Raw genomic sequence first — 23,161 nt, 5'->3', positions numbered from 1 at the left:
TCTCAATGGTTCATTATCATCTTTGGCTTAAGAAGACCCCTCACATTTTTTTTCTTTTTTTCCCCTATATCCCACTGCTATTCCTCACCTAGCCCAAGGCAATCATTTCAAGGTGCTCAACGCAAGCCCTTTTGTTAATATGTGTTCTTATAAAACGTATACTTTTATATGCATGGATCTTAACAGTGTGTAAATATTGTTGTTGTAAACCTGAATCTCTCTTCTTTCTTCATCCAGCACTATGTTTTAAAGATCCATATATTTTACTATGGGTATATCTACTCTGTTACTTCTTTCTGCTGAATAGCATGAACCTAACACATTCTGCCTCCCCACTCCCCAAAGGGCCTCCAATCCCCTACCACCACAGAAACACTGTGAAGACAACCCTTACACACAGGGTGAGCACTTTTGAGAAACAAAAGGGTGCCATTCATAATTCCACCGAGACAGCATATGTACACTATAACTGTCCCAGACAAGCTAAAATGCCTTGTCACCTTACTCATACAGGACCTTAATAAACTCTGTGAGAATTCCTTCCGGATATGTACCCAGGGGTGGATTTGCTGGGTCAAGAAGTAGACCTTGACCTAATTGACTATTACCACCAGAATCCTCTGCAGAACTTCTATACCAGTTGGCCTTCCCATCAGCAGTGCATAAGGGTTCCCGTGGTCGCACATCCCTGCCAACACTTGGCATTATCCTAATCTTGCCAGTGTAGTACATGCAAAGTGATATCTCAATTTATCTTGTATTTTTCTGTCAACTAATGAGTTTGAGCATTTTTTCATATTCTTAACTTTTTGTATTTTTTCTTTCTGTGCATTTTGATTCTATCTTTGCCCATTTTCCATTGATGTATCTGTTTTGTTGATTTGCAACAGACAGAAATTTTTCTAAAGTGAGCACACACTTCTTTGTCTCCGTAGTGTGTAATGAGCATGACTATCTTTTCTGGCAGAACTAGAGTCACATGATGATGAGTATAAGTAACAATGCTGGGGTTATAAGATGCTATAGAATCTAGAGTTATTTGGGTACACACCAATTGTTATGGATTGAATCATGCCCCCCCCCCGCAAATGCATATGCTGAAGCCCTAACCTCCCATGTGACTATATTTGGAGCTGTGGCCTTTAAGAAGATAATTAAAGTTAAATGAGGTCACAAGTGTATGGGGGTCCTACTCCAATGTGGCTTGTGACCCTATAAATTGAGAGAGAGACACCAAGCAGGTGGGGCACACACAGAAAAAGGCCATGTGAGGACACAGCAAGAAGGCAGCCATTTGCACACTGAGGAGAGAGGCCTCAGGAGAAACCAAACCTGACAACACCTTGATCTCAGACTTCTAGCTTCCAGAACTGAAAGAAAATAAAGTTCTGTTATCTAAGCCACCCAGTCTGTGGTATTTTGTTATGGCAGCCCTAGCAGACAAATACACCAATCAACATATAGGAAACATCTTTACATTTAGTCATTTGCATCTTCCTCTTAAGATAAGATGAAAGATGCCCAGCTGTGTGCTATACCTGGCTGTCTTTCCGGAAAATTATTTACCAAGTCAAGGGCAAAAGTAGCCATATTCCAAATGATTTCCTCAGACCCCAGCAAATCTTTTTTTTTTAATTGCAGGTATCAGTATCATCTGTCCTAGCAGCATCTTCCAACACAGCACAAACAATAGATCATGGGTACTGCCAGCTCTCTTTTATATAACTCACCCTGCTTACTCAAGGGTTTGAAGGAGGATTCTCTCTCATCATTTAAGAATTTGAATGGAATTTCAGTGGAAGGAGTTTGCTTGAAAACTTATCAATTCTTCATCCTCTGGGGAAAATAACAGTTCTGAAGACATAATACCAGAACAAGGATGGAAAACAAGTTTGACATCACATAACACCAATCAAATTGACAATGGTTGTGCAGAGTGTCCCGCTGAGAAAAATGCAAAGGTGAATATGAACTCAGTAGGTAAAAGTGCCATAATGGATTAGTAATGTCTGTCATGGCCCTGGGTGTCAGGTGGGGTAGGCCGTATGTTTGCCATCTCTGTCTGTGTAGACCTTCACTTTGTTTTTAATGTTTGGCTATGAAAAAATTCCTGATGTAGGCATCCTTCAAAATTTCATCTTGAATATTATGAGGCGGGAAGTTCACTATGTTACTTACAAGTTGAAGAAAATCATTTGGGGGTATCATCTCTCAACTCCATTTTCTTTTCTGGAAAATGCTTGGTTAATAGCAGCCTTGAGCACTTTTATGTACTTGGCACTGATGTGAGCACTTTGTATCTATTAACTCAAACTACACAGAATCCCGTTTTTACAACTAAGGCCACTGAGGCCCAAAGAGGTTAAGCAACTTTTCAAAGTCTTGGAGCTGAGAAGTGGGGATTCAAACCCAGAAGTGTGATCACTTTTAAATATTACATCATTTTGAGGCCTGCAAAAAAGATGGTGAAGACCTTAATAGGAATTAACGCTATTTTTCACAATGAGCTGACAATAAAAGTGGTCTCTTATCTTTAGGTAAACTCATGGTACTGATGTAAAAATTAAAAGGAAAAAATCATGGAACTAATCAGAAAAAAAATGTTGTTTATCCATCCATGTGTTTCTGGAGTGTCCGGGATGTGCCATGCCCTGTGTTGAGCTTCACGTAGATTATCTCATTTAATTCTCTAAACCATCCTATGAAGTGGTTATCCCCACTTTATGGATGAGGAAGTGAAGGCAGAGAAGTGAAGCAACTTGCTCCCAAATCACACAACTGACAAATGATGAAGCTGGGATCCCAAACTGCGTGGTCTGACTCCAGAGCTCAGTCTTTAAAACCACTCTTTACCCTGAACCCAAAATTTGCAGTTTCACTAGGTGGGCCTCCAAGTTAGATACAGGTAAAAATCTTAAACTCCTTTAAATTGCTTACCTCTTTGGGCACTTGGAAGCATCAAAACTTGCTGTGTGACACTTGGAGTGCTTTATAAAAATTAATCAGTTCCGTCATTTCTAGGAACTGTTCAGGATATAGACTGTGTTCAGAAGTCAGGTATTTCTTCCCCTGGAAAAATCAGTGAATTCTTTTTCAGCTACATGATTTCCTTTTTTTTTTTGTTTTTTAAACTTATTTTCCAACGTGATATCCTCCTCTGATTCATCAAGACCCCCTAGAGAAAATATACATGGCTCCAACACCTGTGTTGTTCTTAAAAACCTTTTGCTTCTTCAATTTACAGTGGTCCAAAGATGCTGGAGGGATCTATACTTTTTCCAGCTGGAGAAAGTTTGTCATAGGTCCTGTAGGATGGTTTAGGGGACACTGCTAATTATTTTGTTGCTTCTGTGTATGCTATTGGCAACGTGTATAATCTCAAAGATTACGATCAGGGAACTGACTGCAAGCTGCCATCATAAACTGCACCAGAAATTATTTACAAAACCTGATTTAACACCATGTTTCAGCATTCTCCAGAGCTGACCTTATCTTGCTGGACTGTTCCCTATCAGACTTCAAATCTCCAAGTCACCAGACCCTTCTGGAGAGCACCCTTGTACTTCTAATGAATGTCCTGTGACTCCACAGAAGTTAACAGCACTTGGTCCAACTTTTCACTAACTGGCACCCTCCATCACCGCCTTTGCCACCCGCAGACCCCGCTGGAGAGTGACTTCCGATCCTTTAGAGTAGCATCTTCCCTTAAACCTAAAAGACTTTCTCTTTTCCCCACTGTGGTATTGCTTTATCCTTTCCCCACCCCCTCTTCACCACTGTATTTCTTTTTTTACTGTTAGTATCATATCTGCTACTTACAACCTTCATGGCCCCTCTGTTCTCTCTTCCTTCCCCTCCCACTCACATATTTTCACTTTCTCTTTTGACTTCTGTCTTCTCCCCCTATTGCTTCTCTCGTGCTCCCTGGCTTTGGGCTGAGCTGAGAATCCATTTGAGCGGCTCTCTCTTAGTTTGGCCCTATAGAGGGGCTCCCCTCCCACCCCCACTTAGAGAAACCCCCTGGAACTGCCTGGCGAAGTTGGATGTGCGTGTACATGTGTGTGCATTTTTCTGGGAAGAGGACTGTGGCAGACCCTATGGACCGTTTACCCCTGCACAATTCACCATTTCCTATGCCCTTGACTTCCTTTGTCAAAGAGGCCAAAAAGCTAAAAATTTCAATTTCTCAACTTTTCTCATTTGACCAATGAGAAGGAAAACATGCCTTTCTGAATAAAAAGCAAAGCTTCACTAGGAGAAAATCCCTTCCCCTTTACTTTTTCCCGTTATTCCTGTCTGGAATGTGGATATAAAGGTTAGATGTGCAGCAGCCATCTTGCAAACATGAGGCTGCCAGCCTGACGGTGAAGGCCTGTATGTAAGGTAGAAGGGCAGAAAGTTGGAAAGAGCTTCAGTCCCTGGTGGCATCCTTGAGCCACCATCCCAGCTCTGGATTATCTACCTCCAGACACATTTTTACATGTTATGAAATACACACAAACACACACACACACTCACACAATTTTTAAAATGAGAGGTGAAAGTATAAACAGGAATTCTAAAATTTTCTTCCTGCTTCCTGATAGATTATCTTGCATGTGCCCAAGGGGCAAGCATCCCATTTTGGAGACCTCTGCTAAACAACCAAGGCACTATTATATTAACAGAAATCAGCAAAACTTAAAACAGTAGTGATGAGGAAGGGGGAAATATATCCAGAAAAGCATACTATAAGACAGGGTGGGCTTCCCTGGTGGCAGCAGTGGTTGGGAATCTGCCTGCCAATGCAGGGGACATGGGTTTGAGCCCTGGTCCGGGAAGATCCCACATGTAGCGGAGCAGCTGGGCCCATGCGCCACAACTATTGAGCCTGCGCTCTAGAGCCCACGAACCACAACTGCTGAGCCCATGCGCCGCAACTACTGAGGCCTGTGCGCCTGGAGCCTGTGCTCTACAACAAAGAGAAGCCACTGCAATGAGAAGCCCGCGCACCGCAACGAAGAGTAGCCCCTGCTCGCCACAACTAGAGAAAGCCCGTGCGCAGCAACAAAGACCCAACACAGCCAAAAATAAATAAATAAATAAATAAATTTATAAAAAAAGAAAAAAAAGATGGTGATACTGTGAGGTCATTTGTGTCTTGTATATAAATGACTAGAAGGACATACATAGAATGTTAATGGTAGTTGTTTTAAACTACTGTATGTTCATAGTTTTCAGCATCAACCATGTACTGGTTTTCTTATTTGCAATAAGAAAAAAAAGTAAAAAGAAATGTTATTTGAAATACCCCCGTAGTTCAAGACAGGCCTTCCCCACTTTATAAAATCACTTCTTCCTTCAAGGTGCCCTTGTCGTGGCTGAGTGTCTCTCTGCCCTGCACAGACATGCTCTACCGTGAGCTCCAGCCAGGCAGGTGTGGCGCTAAGGACCTGAGATGAGATGACAGCTCATTTCAAGTGGCCTCCAGCCTGCTCTGGGGGGAAGGAGGTGATCGGAGTTGGGAACATGAAGGCCCCGTGGGACGTCACCCTTGGTGACCAGACCACACTCCCATGTATCAGTGCACTTTCCCCATGGCTCACTCTACTTGTCACAAAATTGCCCTAATTTCCATCCCTGTCACAGAATGATGGGCTTTTATCCTTGGAACACTGTCTAAGTCCACTTCTACCTCTTCAGAGCTGGAGGAGAGCAAGCTCTAAGAAGCTGAGGGTATGTCCAAGGTCAAAGTGGAGACCTCAGCAGCAGAGCGGGGACCAGAAATCATTTAGTCGTTAACAAGCACCATATAGAATCCTCCCTGCGAGCTGGGCGTTGCCATCTTTCTTACCATACAAAAGTCCTACAGGATAGGTGTTGTCAGCTCCATTTTAAAAGCTGAAGAAACTAAGGCTGAGATAGATCATGTGATTTCTCCAAGGCTAAAAAAAAGAAGCAGAACCAAGAGTTGAACCCAGCCCTATCTGGCTTCCAAATCTCGGCTGTTTCCACCATTTTCAGCTGACTCAACACAGTGCTTGTGTGATCTTGTGTTACAGACGTATCCACAAAGCAGTTTACCACCATCCCTCTATAGGTGTCCTTAGCTACTGGAGCCTCAGAAAATCCATTTCAGTGCCACCTCCCTCTCCCCCTTGGTATAGGAAATGCTTCCTGAAAGGCTGTTCTCTCAGCAGCTGGTGATATTTGATTTGATTAACACCCTGGGACCTATCACCAGACTTAAAGCTGATGCTTAATTAATTGCTTACATTAAAGAGCTGGCACTTTCTGCATTCGGGTCACATTTCCAGCCTCAATCATGTTTTCATTTCAGCAATAATATTTACGTGATTAGCAAATAGTCAATTCATACTCTGGTGTGGACTTAAGCTGTGTGTGGGACTTCCCAAAGCAGATGTCCTTGACAGGTGTAAAGAAATAGGCTTTTTTTTCACAGCAAGAGCCATGAACAGGATCTTCTGCTTATTTCTCAATGAAAAATTGTGCCTGGATCAACAAATATTCATGGAGCACTGACCTCGTCTATGTGTCAGTCAACATTTCCAAGGTCCCATGGGAGCTAAAAAGAAGTGCACTCACTGAGAAGTCACATTAGATTTAACTCTGTTTTTGTTTTCCCATTTTCTGGTCCAAGACCTAGATGCATAGATTAGAAAAGACATTTTTATATTAGACATGCATAGTTAGAAAAGACATTTTATATTAGACATCTGAAGTCTAATATAAAATAGATATTTGCATTCGCTAAGGTTTCCCAAAATATTATCATGCAAATGGAAGTGATACATGGCCTGTATGACACTACAATTAAGTGAGTTTGTGATGTTAAATGACCCTAGGATGTGAATAAAGGTCAAACTGGAAAAAGGTGATGTGCCACAAGATTATCCTATGCGATATTTTTAATCAAGAACCTAGATAATGACACAGAAAAGCATGATTATATCTTCCAATAGCTGCACGTTGGAAGGAATAAGACAGCATTTTGGAGGACAAAGTTCTTGACAGACTGGACAACGGGCTGAATTCAAACACCGTGAAATTTTGTAGAAACAAATGCCATAGAACCACCAGAACCAGTACTGTACAGGGAGGGCATGGCTCTGAGGGGTGCCATCAGTCACAAGCTTCACATGAGGCAATGGCGGGATGTATGACTCAAGTCACTAATGCATCTGCTTGACTGCACGTGTCAACTATCGAGACAGAGGACAGTGAAAGCCCTGCTCTCATTTTTACTTCTCAGCCCACCCTTAGATAGTGCAGTCGGTTGTAAGTAGGTTGACCACATATGATAATATTCTAATCAGGACAGTTTTTAGAATAAAAGGGTTTGCAGGTGATAATTTAGCCTGGAAAATAGGCATAAACTAAGACTCCTGGACAAACTGTGACCAATGTTACCTAGTTATAAGGGATATAGACAGATTGGAGGGGATTCAGAGGAGAAACTGGAAGATGGACAGGCCTCAAAAAAAGAGATGATGGGGACTTCCCTGGTGGTCTGGTGGCTAAGACTCCATGCTCCCAATGCAGGGGGCCTGGGTTCAATCCCTGGTCAGGGAACTAGTTTGTGCATGCCGCAACTAAAGATCCCACATGTGGCAACAAAGATCCCGCGAGCTGCAACTAAGACCCGGTGCAGCCAAACAAATAAAAATTAATTAATTAATTAAAAAAAGAGATTATGGTACATCTTTGAAGAGAACTGTTTCGCCTGAGGAAGAGCCAAGAGAGATTTATATGAAAGCTATTTTGGGATATTCGAAGGGCAGCATGTGGAAGAGGTGTGGGACTTATGATTATGGGTCTTGAGGGATTCTGCTATGAGGTACCCACTATAGAGAAAATGACTGCTTCTCAGGGGTACTCCTGCCCAAGAGGGGGTAATGAACAACTGACCTCCAGCTATAAAAAAAAAAAAAAAAAACATTTTGGAAGCCTACCTGGGTACATCCATCAGTTCCTGTTCATGTGCTTACTTAGTTCTCCAAACAAATTCCAATAAAATAGGAATAATTCCTTCTTAATGAAATCCAGCTTCTTTTCTTTTAAAATATTATTATTGTTTAAATATATGGTGGTTCTTCTCTCTTTTTTTCAAAGAGAACATCCTTTATGGAAATTAGACACACACAGGTCTGTGATTCCCTGGCCCTCCTCTATACTTTTATATATGCTTTCTTCAGGAGATAATTTAGAGGAGAATTTTCTTCAATATTCTTAGTTGTAAAGACCAACACAAACACCATATTACACTGAATCTAAGACACCACTGATTATAAGATGCATAACTACTGTGGAGCATTTAAGAGAGAAAAAAATGCTGCCAATGAACTATACCCCGAACTTCTTCACATTTAGCTTCGAACTCTCCTGGGCCAACTCAAAATTGTCATATTTGTTTCGGTTTTTCACGTGACGTTAGTATCTGTGTCATCGAGACCATTAAAAATGCAGTATTTCTTTTAAAAGCATTCCACTATTATCTCCAGAATTTTCTCCCAAGCAACTAACACTTGATCTAAAGGTTTTGATGTTGTTGCTTTTTTGACCTAACCAGCAAAGGACGAGGGTAAGTTTTCAGACAACAACCAGGATTTTATTCTTTCTTCAAACAGTCCTTAAATTGTTTGCTGACTGAAACATTGAGGAAGTGAAGTTGTCCAGTTATGCCACCAAGAATAACAATAAAATTAGCTCTACATGGACAATGACGGCTCCATCCCAACTGGCACCCAGCAAACACATGCCTGGGATGCTAAAATGTGAAATATGGATGTTTGAGAATTGATAACAGACAGTAACTCCATCTCCCTATCTGCTTTGTGGTCCTAGGTTATGCCCTTTGCCTGCTAATCCCCTGCCTGCTTTCCTTATTGGCTGGGATAACCTCTAATAGCTCCTCTTTCTTTAGCTGAGAGTCTCCTCAAGTGCTCTCCTGGGTTGTCATTTCTATTTTATGCCCAACTTTGTCTACTTTGGAAGTATTTCCAATCTTCCCATTTTAGCTAGTTTTCCATTATATCCCCATCAACTGGTAGAACACAAAGCAAAAATGAAAAAGTCAAGCAAGATTCTGTATCTCAAAAGAAGACACGCTTCATCTCTCACTGTTTTTAATAAGAAGCACTATACAGCTTTACGGTAAAGAAGTAATTCTTAGCTCTGGCTGTGAAGTAAAATAATTTGTAGAGATTTTTAAAATGTAGATTCCAGTGGGCTATCCCAAGACCTACTGATTCAGACTCTCAGGGTTGGGAGTGGAATCGGGGGGAAGCAGGCACTTGTATTTTTTAACAGAGTAACGTGGTACGTCATCTATGTTGTAAACAATTAGGAGGACAATAGGCATTTTTCCGTTCATGCAGGGATAATTCTACTGGCAAACACCAACACAAATTTGAAACCAAGAGCCCCAACTCTACGTGTGCAGCAAAAAACAATTCATGTGGACAGGCCACAATTTTATTCATTCAAACCATAATATTCATACCATCCTGTTTTCAACATGTTTAAATTAAGGGGTATGAAGGCAATTGTAATGATTGGGCATGGGAATGGGCATGGTGAGAGTACATGCTGGAAACAAAGAATGAGATTTCCTTTTTCCAGTCTCGCAACAATCCCCAATGTTGACTGGTCTGAGGCCATGGGGAAGGGAATCTCATCCTCCACACTCTTGCTACAGCTTTCCAGGGCCATTTCAGGAACAAAATGATCTGGGCATAATTCTGATTCCCTGATCTGAGGATCTTCTATCACCTGAGAGTGGAAGGCTGTACTAGTGAGGGCCTACGCTCAGGAAATATACAAATCCCTGCACCAAAGGGCTCAGGAAGTAGTGTTTAGGGCTGCAGGAGAGTCCCGATATTCTCTATTAATCATCTCCATTTTTAGAAAAGGTTCTTCTGAATTTCAGGCAAGCAAGAAGATCCCCCACCTTGTGTGGGTGAAAGTAGATAATTGGTGATTCTACTGTTGGCCTTTTAATTGTGCCGGGGAATTCAGAATGCAGTTTCCACACCAAAGCCCAGATTCCTCTTGCTTACCTCTTGGATCCAGGGACCTCTTGCTCATAACCTCAGAAGAGTCTGAGATTCACTGTCTCCTGCGAGTTTCTTTTCCTTTTGGGACTAAAGCAGAGGCTGCAAGCAAGAACACAAGAAGCACAAATCATTGCAAATCCAGTGCGGATGGCTGAAATAAATATTTACATTGCACTTTGTCTCTTGCTACTATGTAGTGAACACACAGTCTGTGCCTGGCCCTTTATCTACATTATCTCCTTTACTCCTCACCACAACCTGTGAAATAGGTTTCAGTGGCCTCCTGTTCTACAGAGCGGGAAGCAGATACAGGTTAAGCAACACCCCCAAAGCCATGCAATGAGTCAGGGCCGAATCCAGGAATGAATCCCGGATCCGATTCCAGAGTCGAAGGTCTGTCAAACATCGGTTGTATGTGAAAAGCAGTGAGGAAAACCTAATTTGGATTGATGGAGGGATGGCTAGATGGACAGATAAACAAGTAATACTACATAAATATATAGATACATACATATAATAGAACATACATTATAGAAGCTAGGTGGTAGTTATATGGGTGTTCTCTGAAAGATTCTTTGAAGTGAAAGAGTAGCATTGACATATATACACTACGAAATGTAAAATAGCTAGCTAGTGGGAAGCAGCTGCATAGCACAGGGAGATCAGCTCGGCGCTTTGTGACCACCTAGAGGGGTGGGATAGGGAGGGTGGGAGCGAGACGCAAGAGGGAGGGGGTATGGGGATATATGTATGCGTATAGCTGATTCACTTTGTTATACAGCAGAAACTAACACAACATTGTAAAGCAATTATACTCCAATAAAGATGTTAAAAATAAAGTTTTGTATGTTGGAAAAAATTTGAAATCAAGTGTTGGGGAAAAGAAAGAAAGGGAGTGAGGGAATCAAAGATATAGCCAATGAAACATTCTTTCAAGGATCTGTCTCATGTTTCATTAAGTATTTTAGAATTTTAAATTCAACTTAGTTTGACAACTATGTATTGAGGCTTTATTGTGTACCAGGCAGCAAAACACCTGCCAGCCTAGGATGCTAAATTCATGGCAGGTGCTGTAAGGACACACGACAGAACTCTTCTGGGGTTCAAACCCAGCAGCTCACCCTAACTTAAACCTGCAGTACGAGGCTGACTTTGATAAAGGACTGTAATGAATGGGTGAAGAGCTACAGAAACACGAGGACAGATAAAATAATAACTGACAGGTCTGGGAAGATGCCTGGGAACAGGTGAAATGTGAATTGTGCCTTGGAAAATAGGGAAGACATCAAAAGGTCTGAACTGTTTTTACTCAAAACTCTTCTAACCCAGACACGTGGGTTTTTTCCCCACACCAACCAATCCTCTGATACCATCTGAGTGTCCTACGATGCAATTCAAATTTGACACTACCTGCTGGAGGTAGAGTCAGATCCCACAAGTTAAGGAAGGGCTCAGTCCCCCCAAGACTGTCCCCAGTTTACTTATTTATTTTATTTTTGGCTGCGTTGGGTCTTCGTTGCTGCACGCGGGCTTTCTCTAGTTGCGGCGAGCAGGGGCTACTCTTCGTTGCGGCGCGCGGGCTTCTCATTGCGATGGCTTCTCTTGTTGTGGAGCACAGGCTCTAGGTGTGTGGGCTTCAGTAGTTGTGGCACACGGGCTCAGTAGTTGTGGCGCACAGGCTTAGTCGCTCCACAGCATGTGGGATCTTCCCGGACCAGGGCTTGAACCCGTGTCCCCTGCATTGGCAGGCAGATTCTTTTTTTTTTTTTTTTTTTTTTTTTTTTTTTTTTTTTATTTTTATTTTTATTTATTTATTTATTTATTTATGGCTGTGTTGGGTCTTCGTTTCTGTGCGAGGGCTTTCTCCAGTTGCGGAGAGCGGGGGCCACTCTTCATCGCGGTGCGCGGGCCTCTCACTATCGCGGCCTCTCTTGTTGCGGAGCACAGGCTCCAGACGCGCAGGCTCAGTAATTGTGGCTCACGGGCCCAGTTGCTCCGTGGCATGTGGGATCTTCCCAGACCAGGGCTCGAACCCGTGTCCCCTGCATTGGCAGGCAGATTCTCAACCACTGCGCCACCAGGGAAGCCCGGCAGGCAGATTCTTAACCACTGTGCCACCGGGGAAGTCCCTGTCCCCAGTTTAGATGCCAATCGAAGGTTGTGGGTCCTTTGTCATAACTCTGGTGGCACTTCTGAACACAGAGGACTCAGAGCCGTGTGCTGTGTGCACTCAACTCCATGGAGCTGGCTCAGACTGTCTGTACCTTAGACACCACTCAGCCATTTCTGTCCTGAGGTTTTGCAGTCTCCTTGGGCTCTACTTGGGAAGTCATGACACCCCAAGCCATGTGGGGTTTCTGCATTTACCACCTTTCCCCCTGAGAAGGAGGAGGGCCAAAGCCTCTTTCTCAGAAGGGCGAGAGGCCACCAGCTTCTGGGAGCTCTCTCTGCTCCCCTCTCCCCACCTTCCACCTACCCTTCCCTCCTCCTCCCCTCCTCACCAGCACACCTGGAAAACTGCATGTTCTCTCAGAGGTAAGAAGCCTTGGTCCAACTCATAATTTCTATGCCAAGTGCCTTTAGAGTCTTGACTTCTGAAAATCAAAAGCTTTTTTTTTTTTTTCCTGTGCTTTGGTGAAACTCCATTTTTCCCTGATACAATAAATGCGGCCTGAATGAGGTTAGGGGGAGAGGTCAAGGCAACAGGAGCTGCCAGAGGGGGAAATCTGTTCATATATTAAAAATATCACTCTGCCAGTGTCCTCACCACGCTTTAAATTTGGTTCATCCCTTGAGCAGAGGGCAAAGTGCACCGTGCATCCTCTCTGATAATAATTACTCTTCCCTGTTCTTGTGTCTCAGAAGCATTTCAGTTCCAGGTGACCTGCTCTAGACTGGCTGCAGATTGAATCCCAAGGGACGCCTAAAACCTAAAAATGACGCATCTCACACCTCGAAAGCAACCTCAGGTTTAGAGTAACTTCTGACTCTCTGGAGGTTTTCTCAAGAAATTCAGCAGACAGGTCCCCAAGCTGCTCATCACCAAGGTGTGTCATCGACTCGAAATATAACTATCTTAGTTGTATGGCTGGTGTGCCTGCTATACAGTCTTTGAAAAATTATTATAACACAAGATCCTTAAGTTGGGGCGATGTGCTTCCCAAGCTTTCTGTGCCAGCACAGCAAATTAAATATTTCTCATCCTCCTACCTGGCCACGCACAGCTGGTCTCGTGCCCTGTTCGCTGAGACGTCGGCTCCTTCTCACCCCTTGTGGCATGTCTTTGGCTAGACACTAGGGTCCTTTCTTCGGTTTCAGTTACCCTTTCAGGTTCATATGACAGTCTTTTGCATCAACTACGGGGCCTGAAAGAGAAGTAACTTGTCAGTTTAAAAAAAATCAAGGTCAAAAATGCAGATGTTTGAGAAAAAGATTAACTTGATGCTTTTCTTCACCAGTTGCACACCCCAAATGAGGACCTAGGGAGTTTTAGTTCTGAAACATAACTATATATTAGAAAGACCCCTCAGTTCAAGTTAATAAATACCCATAGGGTCTGTCTCCCACCATAAACCCACACAGAAAAAAGTCAGAGATGCCCCTCCCCATTCAGCAGAAAGAAATTTTCCTTGTCACAAATTAAATCCTCCCTTGTGGCCGTGGATTTATCAGCAGACTTGCTCATAATGGTCACCTTATGAAAGACAGCTGGGAACAATAAATCATTCCCTGTTCCAAAGGCTGCTCTATCTGGTTCAAAATGGCAGACTTCCTGCTGGAATGAACCTTCTCTGGGCCAATAATATTTCTAGGGAAAAAGTGGAGAGGATGGTGGCCGCAGTAGAGTGAGACACACACGTGCTGGATCTGAAAGGAAACATTCAGCAGCTTGTGGCTTCACCACCTTACATCTGTTCTTAAACAACACCCAGAGGAGATATCGACCTCAGATATGCTGAGTTTTTTCACCCACTCAGAGTTGAACATTAACTATTCAACTGAACTTTTATTATCTAGTGAAAAATAATACAAATGCACAAGATCATTCAGGGAGTATGTTGTACGGCTGATACCATACGCCCTCTGTTCCTCCTTTCTACCAGGGATGAAAGAAGCTTTTCACTTCAAGAACAGAAATTTAAGACATGTGACCAATAATGCTAGAAGATATGAATAAAACATTGATTGGGCTTTGCAATTCTGAAAGCGGTAAATCACCAACAGCTCAAGCAGTGATCATTTAACCAAGACCCTGAAATATATTTGTTTAATTTGGTGTTTCATCAATCACTTCCATTGTCTTCCTGGCACTGGGAGAAATGCACAGGCAATTTCTCTCCCAACATACCCGCCCCCCCCAACCCCCCCCCTCAAAAATAAAGCACATGCTTACAAAAAATCTCTCTCACCTAACCAGACATTTTCTGAGAAGCACATACGATGGTGTTTTAAACTCAAGGCAGCACTCAGACGTGTGAAACATTTTTCAAAGCCCCTGAAAACTTCACTAAAGAAGCAGAATCCACATACTTCACCCAGTCTGCCTGACTTAAAATAGCGTGAGGCTAGAATCATCCACATGTAGAGTTAAACAATAACATTCTCCCAGGAGATACATGCTGTGAGAATCAATAACCTCTTCTCAAACCAGCAAATTGGTTTCAAGTGTTTCGGTTCACTGGTTACATCCAACAGCCCCGGATAAAAGGCCACCTCCCGAGTGAAAGGGAAGGGGGTGATGAATTCCTGAAAAACATGTTCTCATCAGAATTCCTGTGTGTCATACTACACGGATGGTGTTTGTAAAAATCTTTGGAAAGTACACTGGGGTTTACTTTCAGGCAATCCTCTTTGTTGGAATTTTAACAAAAATGCTTTTCTCAGAGCACTGTGTACTGTCTAATTTCGTGAAAACAACTCACTGCCAAGTAATTGTTTAAATAATTTGATATCTTCAGGATTTCAGGTTTTTCTTAACTTTGCAACTGTATTATTCTTTCTAAAACAAAACATTATTTTCTAGAAAAGTTACAGGCCCTTCTACTGAGCTATGGGCGCTGGGAATATTTGTCAGAAAATCTGGTCATTGAACTCGCACAAAGTTCATGTCCCTCATTCCCAGGCAAGTAGCCTGTGTTTTTTCTCTCTTTCTTTTCATTCCGTGAGTGCCTTTCACTCTTCTCTCCAGCAATGTCTATCATCACCTCCATAAGTTGACTTCGCTCCCCTGTTCAGAGGGCATCTATACCAATCTAACTTTGGAAACGCCTTTCCTCTTCTTCCTCTTAGAGTGGAATATTTATACAGAAATTCTAGCTCAAAGTACAGTTATTTCTATATGCAAGAAAGGTCTTCCTCTAGAGGAGCAGCTGTATCTTCTACTTAAATTCACACACTTTCAAAAGGGACATACACAGAATAAAGGAAAAGGGACTTATGCTAGCCAGTCCTATCAGCTGGCTTACAAGGTTCCCTTGAATGGTCCCCAAGGCTCCTCTCCAATGCCATCTGCCCAGTCCCATGCTCACTACTAGAATGGCAGACCTCAGGACAAACCTGTCAGAGCAGCCTTCCCCTATGGAGTTCTGGGAGTTTCTAGTAATTGGAGTCCTCTTTCCCTCCACATCCCCTAAGTCCCTCTCAAGGCCCACAGGGTCTTAGTAGATTTCAAGGCTTGAAACTATGGTTTTAGTTCTATTCTTAATATTTTGAGGAATCTCCATACTGTTTTCCACAGTGGCTGCACCAATTTACATTCCCACCAATGTTGTATGAGGGGTCCCCTTTCTCCACATTCTCTCCAACAGTTGTTATTTCTTGGCTTTTTGATAATATCCATCCTAACAGGCATGAGGTGATATCTCATTGTGGTTCTTATTTGCATTTCTCTAATAATTAGTGATGTTGAACATTTTTTCATGTGCCTGTTGGCTATCTGTATGTCTTCTTTGGAAAAATGTCTATTCAGTTCCTCTGCCCATTTTTTTAATCAGGTTGTTTGTTTTTTGTTGTTGGGTTGTATGAGTTCTTTATATATTTTGGATATTAACCCCTTATCAGATATATGATTTGCAATTATCTTCTCCCATTCAGTAGGTTGTCTTTTCATTTTGTTGATGGCTTCCTTTGCTGTGCAGAAGCTTTTTAGTTTGATGTAGTCCCATTTGTTTATTTTTACTTTTTTTCCCCTTGCTTGAGGAGACAGATCCAGAAAGGTATTGCTAAGACCAATGTCAAGGTGTGTACTGCCTAGGTTTTCTTCCAGGAATTTTATGGTTTCAGGTCTTACATTCAAGTCCTTAATTCATTTCAAGTAGATTTTTATGGGTGAAGTAGTGGTCTAGTTTCATTCTTGTGCATGTGGTGTCTAGTTTTCCCAACACCATTTATTAAAGAGACTGTCTTTTCTCCATTGTCCGTTCATTGCGCCTCTGTAATAAATTAACTGTCCATTTATGTGTGGTTTTATTTCTGGGCTCTCAGTTCTGTTCCATTGACTTATGTGTCTGTTTTTTCTGCCCATACCACGCTATTTTGATTACCATAGCTTTGTAATATAATTTGAAATCAGGGAGTTTGATACCTTCAAGATTTTTTCTTTTTTCTCAGGACTGCTTTGGCTATTCAGGATCTACCATATAATCTAGCTATTTCACTTCTGGGTATTTATCCAAAGAATATGAAAACACTAATCAAAAAGATATATGCACCCCCATGTTCACGGCAGAATTATTACAATAGCAATGATATGGAAACAACCTAACTGCCTATCAACAAATTAAAGGATAAAGAAAATGCAATATAGGGGCCTCCCTGGTGGCGCAGTGGTTAAGAACCTGCCTGCCAATGCAGGGGACATGGGTTTGAGCCCTGGTCCGGGAAGATCTCACATGCTGCAGAGCAGCTAAGCCCGTGTGCCACAATTACTGAGCCTGTGCTCTAGAGCCCGGGAGCCACAACCACTGAGCCGGTGTGCCACAACTACTGAAGCCCATGCGCCTAGAGCCCATGCTCCACAACAAGAGAAGCCACCGCAATGAGAAGCCCACGCACCGCAACGAAGAGTAGCCCCCGCTTGCCGCAACTGGAGAAAGCCCACGCGCAGCACCGAAGAACCAACACAGCCAAAAATAAATAAATAAATAAATAAATTTTAAAAGAAGATGTGATACACACACACACACACACACACACACACACACACAATGGAAAACAAGTCAGTCATAAAAAAGATGAAATCTTGCCATTTGCAACAACATGAACGGACCTTGAGGGTTTTATGCTAAGTGAAACAAGTCAGAAGGATAAAGGCAAATACTGTACTGTATGATTTCACTCATATGTGAAATATAAAATAAACAAACAAAACAAAACAAAAACAAACACATAGATACCGAGAACAGAGTAGTGGCTACCAGAGGGGAAGGGAATTAGGGGGAGGGCAAAATGGGTAAAGGGGGTCTATAGCATGGTGACAAATGGAAACTAAACTTTTGGTGATGAGCATGCTGTAGTGTATACAGAAGTCAAAATTGTAAACATGAAAGTTATATAATGTTATAAACCAATAAAAAATAATTTTAAAAATTTCAATTACTGCTTTAGAGACACGATGGGTTCAACAGGCCTTTATGAGCTATCCTAGGCATCCTACTAACATTAATTATATTTTAGCTATTGATAACCTCATATACCTACTCCATTTAGAGATGGGTTGGATATGATGGCCGATGTTCAGAAAGCATCGAGGAATGACTCGTAGGTTTCTTAGATATCCCATTTTAACTATTTGGTCCTTTGCTTAATCACTGACTACCCTCTATGCTTTTTAGACTTATTATTTTTCTTTCTTCACACTCTTACTTCATCTTGAAGGAAAAAATTCCTATTACTTCAAAATTAACAGTGTATAGGGCCCTTCAGCATTATTCTACCAATCCCCCAAATCAATTTTAATACATGTAATTCCCAACTGATTTCTGTTATAATTTTTAAACTAAGTTTAGTCTTTCCCCCTTACATATTTTTTCTGTTTAGTATAATTTCCTTCATTGAAGTGAGAAAACTGAATTTTGATATAGTGGTAGAGATTTTTAGTTACAAATAATGGGAACCAAACTTGAACCAACTCAAATACAAAAGAGAATTTATTCAAAGAACATGAGGGTGTCTCACGGATCAAACGCAGAAGTGCAACCAAGACTGCCCATTCCAGAATGGGCTAGAACCCCTTGGGAATTTCACTCAGTATCCTGTCTGCTCCTCTCTGTATGCTGGTTTCAGCCTCTTACCTTAGAAGTCTAGCTTTCTCCAACATTCAATCTATAATATGGCTCTGTTACAGCTCCTGTATTTTTATGCTCTGGGTTTATCCACAGAGGCTGACCCTCAGCCCCTCAGTGTCTCTATTCCAAATTTCAAGGAGGGGAATTTGGCCCTGATGTAGTCAGGTGATCAACCCTGGTCAGTTGACTATGACTAGATGTGGGTGGGTGCAGGAGTTCAGGGAAGAAATAGCCAACACCAATTCTGAGTTCCCAGAGAAGGGAGAATTGTTATGAACTTGGCGGACACCCCATATAGAGAAGGAGGGAAACAACAGCTCCTTTACTTCAGTAAACATGTGTTAAGCACCAATCATGTACCAGGGCCAGGCTAGACTCATGGACACAAAAATAAGTGCAGCAAATTCCACCTTCAAGGAGTGTAACACCCCACACTTCCTGTGAACACCCTGGCCTCCACATATGGTCACAAACCTATAGCTAATACCTAAAACCTCAGTGTACTATATATAGACCCAACATGCAAGATAGTCATTCTGTGGAGTCAATGTTTAGCTCTCATCTTGGACAAGAACAAAACATTTGCAGACAGAAAACAAACAGTTAAAGTTTTATTTCCAGTTGCTGTCAGATGCTAACAAATGAGCAGAATAAAATATAAAATTTATAATGCAGATAACTGGTATTTCTATTTACCATCATTCATACATCTTCAAGGGAAAAAGGTATATGTCTATATGTTCACCAGTAGAAAAAAAAATGCTATTTGAAGATCTACAACATGTCAGTCAAGTTGCTAGATAGGTCCAGACACAAGAGTAGAGAGCACATAAGATTCTGAGCCAGAAGACCTGAAGTCTCATTATACTAGCTGTGTGACCCCAGAGGGCCATACACCCTGTACAGTTTTACCTGTAAAGTGAGGCTCTTACCTCCCTAACAATGTCAGCATGCAGATGTAAGAACTAAAAGGAAGAGTAAGAAAGTAGAAAATGAAGCACTGAGAAGGCAATCCAAATAGAAGTATCAGCTACAAACAGAAGTAAGGAAGTGGGAACCCACAAGAACTACTGGGAGGTTGGGAGGCTGACCCGAGGAGAAAAGAGGGTGTGTAAAGATGCTGTGGTACGACGTAGGCTGAAACCTCAGACAGGACCCTTCTGCTGAGGAGTGAGGAACTAAGGGAATAGATAAAAATGGGCCAGGCCACATAAAGATGCCTTCCAGACCCATGGCCTGATGACCAGACAGCTAACCTATAGGCCCTAAGCTTCCAATTTTCCCCGATGTGTGACATGCCCCTCTCTTTGCAGATTTAGTTGTGCTTAGTCTTTCCTTTTCAAACAAAGCAGGGGAAAAAAAGTTACCTAGTTAATTAGCAACTTTCACCTACAAAAAGAAATGTTAATATTATTTCCTTCAGCTTCCTTATCCAGCCCAATTTCCCTTCCATCCTATTGCCTCTCAAACCTTTCTTTTATGTTTCCTTTTCATGAGAAGCTCAAATTCAAATTAGCTGCCTCTCTAGAAAGCTTTCATCTTCTCTTCAATTTCTCGTATTTTTGCCCTCTATCAGATTTTAGTTTTGCCTTTTCAGACTTCACTAAATCTCCATTCATTTGCATGAGCTTTGCTGTCCATTTAAAGTGCTATAGACATTTGATCCTTATACAGCCTATAGGCACTTTAAATCAGCAGAATTGTTTTTGAGTTTTCTATTGCTATCTCATACGATCCCAAATGCAGAACAAGTGATATTAAACTACTTTTAGTTTAATAAGTAATTAAAACATCATAAAAAAATATTTTTTACTTTTAGAATTCATTCCTCTTTTATTTAGAACATGCCTTCTCGGTGATGGTGATATTGCCCCAAGGGGATGAAAATTGGTTCATGTGGGGCAAAAACGCATCTTAGATATCACAGTGGTTTGTGGCCCTCCAAACCTTGAACCTATCTAACTAGATCAATAGACATACAGCACACTTGTCATATTAAAATTTCATGGTGGGAGAAAGCAGTTAGGGGACAAAAGTGTCTACAGAGGCACCGTAGTAGGGAAATAATGAAAAAAAATTTAAAGGTTGAGGAAAACAATTTAGAACTAACCTATACTTGCATAGTACATCAGTTTATAAAAGCATTAAAGTCTTCCATTTAATCTCCACAAAAACCAGGTGAATTGGGTACTATTAACCTCTTTTCCAGACATGTAAATTGATGATCAGAGAGCTTACTTCCTAACTGTAAAAGTGTGATGGCCAATTCCCCCCTCCATCTATGACAGTACAGCATGTACATTTCTTTAAAGCAGGGCTCCTCAACCTCAGCACTATTGATGTTTTGGGGCAGGATAATCCTTTATTGCAGGGGGCTTTCCTCTGTAATGTAGGATGTTGAACAGCATCCCTGGCCTCTATTCAGTAGCATCCCCTCCACCACCACCTCCACCAGTGAGGACAAACAAAACATCTCTAGATACTGCCAAATGTCCCCTGGGGAACAGGGTGGGGAAATCACTCCTGGTTAAGAATCACTGATTTAAAGCCTACTTATAAAGAAAGACTACCATCTACTATTTTTAAATTTGTATATAATGTCATGAGAGCTAAGAGTTATGGAGCATTTACCAACATACCAGGCATTTTATATGTATTGACCCATTTAAACCTCCCATCAACCCTATGGGGTAGATAGTAGCATCCATCGTGCCCATTTTACAAACAAGGATACCAGTTGGAAGGACTGCAGTCAGTAAATTGTGAAGCTAGGATATGTAGATACTGGTGTTGCACTATATCACAAAGAAGTGCTTAAACTATTGACCCAAACATAACTATTTAGTCCATGCAAAATAATCTACATCATGATTATGATTGTAATGTTGATTTTGAATTTAAACCCAGAGGTTGCTGTAAATGGCATTATTTCATTCTTTTTTATGGCTGAGTGATATTCCATTTATACATTTATGTGTGTGTATATATGTGTTTATACACACACACACACACACACACATATACCACATCTTCTTTATCCATTCATCTGTTGATGGACACCTGGGTTGTTTCCATATCTTGGCTACCATAAACAGTGCTGCTATAAACATTGGGATGCATGTATCTTTTTGAATTAGTGTTTTCTTTTTTTTTTTCCAGATATACACCCAGGAGTGGAATTGCTGGGTCATATGGCAGTTCTATTTTTAGTTTTTTGAGCAACCTCCGTACTGTTTTCCACAGTGGTTTTGCCAGTTTACATTCCCACCAACAGTGTTGTTACACAAGGTCCCTAAATTCAAACTGCTTACGGGCTAGCAGAAGAGGAATACCATGTCCACCGATAACTGGAGATTAGACCAGTGGTTCTCAAAACTGTAATTCTCTAATAAGACTGAATAATCACCTTTTCCAAATTTTCAAGTATATTAAATTTAAAAAGAGAATTTAAAGTTTTTTACTTTTACATTTTCCTTAAGTCTTAAGATATCTGCCTCTTCTTGTTCCTGAAAAAACTACAAAAAGGCAAAACGTGAACAAGTATGAAAATATGAATGAGTAGCAAATAAATGTCTGGGGCAAAATTTGGACACTTGAGTAGCTTAAAGTACTTATTTTGTGGACTAGGTAGTCATGCAATTATATTATTTCCTATTTTGATGATAAAATTAAATATGAGTATTTCATGACTTCTAAATACTCTAACATCTAAATAAGGTTGAACTAGATTGATTTCCAGGGTGGGCTCTGCCCCTGATTTTCCTTTACAACCCCCATCAACTGGCATGTTGTATAAACCCTTTATGGTATTAATGGGCTTAATTATTAATGAATGAATACAATGAAGAAAGAATCTTAAGAAGAATAAGGAAAGCAAATGGCATAAGAATTCAGAGGAGAGACTCCAGGCTGAGTTGGTGAGATAGACTGGCTAGTTGTTCACCAAATAATTTCTCTCTCTTTTTTTTTTTTTTTTTCAGGACACACAAAGTTAGACATTTACCAGCATACCTTGCATTTAGAGGTAGAAATACAATTGATTTACATCCAAGGGAATGTGGGAAGAAGGCAGGAAACCATTTCTAGACCTGGCCCATAAAACCCACCAGCTGAGGAGAGAGGATTTTGAGGACCTGGAAATAGGTAGAGCCACTAGCTGCAAGCAGCCTGAATCCCTGAAACACTGCCTGGAGGAAAACTACCCAACCAGGAACAATGCTTGCACAGTTCATGAGGAAGAAAAAATGTCTTATATTAGGTCACTGGGATTTGAGGGCTCTTTGTTACATTAGCTACCCTGACTAATACATTTGACTAAACCTGAAACCAACCATCCCAATGCTCAAAACCAACCATGACATTGGAGTCATTTTCAGATAAGCTGCTTCATAAAATCCCTAACTAACACTTGCCTCTGTTTTGCCTCTAGAGATAATAGTGCGATTATTTTTAGGATAAAGATAGGTATGTGAATAAAACACCTAAGGTCACACCTGAAATAAGCCTTGTGGAATAAGAAAACTCCCTTGAACTAAATGTGCTTTAAAAAGCCTGTCTTCATTTTCATGTACCTTTAAATACTACAAAGAGCATGCTTGTTTTCCCCATGGGCAGGAGATGAACATTAACATCCAGAAATATGGCAAGAACAAAAACTCGTCTGTGAGAAAATACAGACAATGGTTGCCCAGCAGACCCAGAGTATTTAACTTGGATCCTACCCTGTCCCATCCCACGCCATCCCATTTCTGATTAAGGCTTATTGGGCACCTACTGTGTGTGAGTCACTGTGCTTGTCACTAGGGACATGAAGATGAAGGA

At 41.4% G+C, this 23,161-nt stretch overlaps 1 long non-coding RNA gene across 12 annotated transcripts in view; it reads right to left on the bottom strand.

Moving 5' to 3' along the window:
- The window catches only part of LOC132367087 (uncharacterized), a 155,821-nt gene that overhangs the window by 75,825 nt on the left and 56,835 nt on the right, over positions 1 to 23,161 (bottom strand). For all 12 annotated transcript variants that reach the window (XR_009503668.1, XR_009503672.1, XR_009503675.1 and 9 more), the window contains 2 exons: positions 13,266 to 13,420; positions 10,059 to 10,154 (listed from right to left, as the gene is read on the bottom strand). This is a non-coding gene — a long non-coding RNA (uncharacterized LOC132367087). The remainder of the gene's footprint in view (positions 1 to 10,058; positions 10,155 to 13,265; positions 13,421 to 23,161) is intronic.

This window comes from Balaenoptera ricei, chromosome 6, assembly GCF_028023285.1.
Source record: "Balaenoptera ricei isolate mBalRic1 chromosome 6, mBalRic1.hap2, whole genome shotgun sequence".
Taxonomy (NCBI): Eukaryota; Metazoa; Chordata; class Mammalia; order Artiodactyla; family Balaenopteridae; genus Balaenoptera; species Balaenoptera ricei.
The sequence above is the reverse complement of the archived record's forward strand: the minus strand, read 5'-3'. Positions and strand labels throughout refer to the sequence as shown.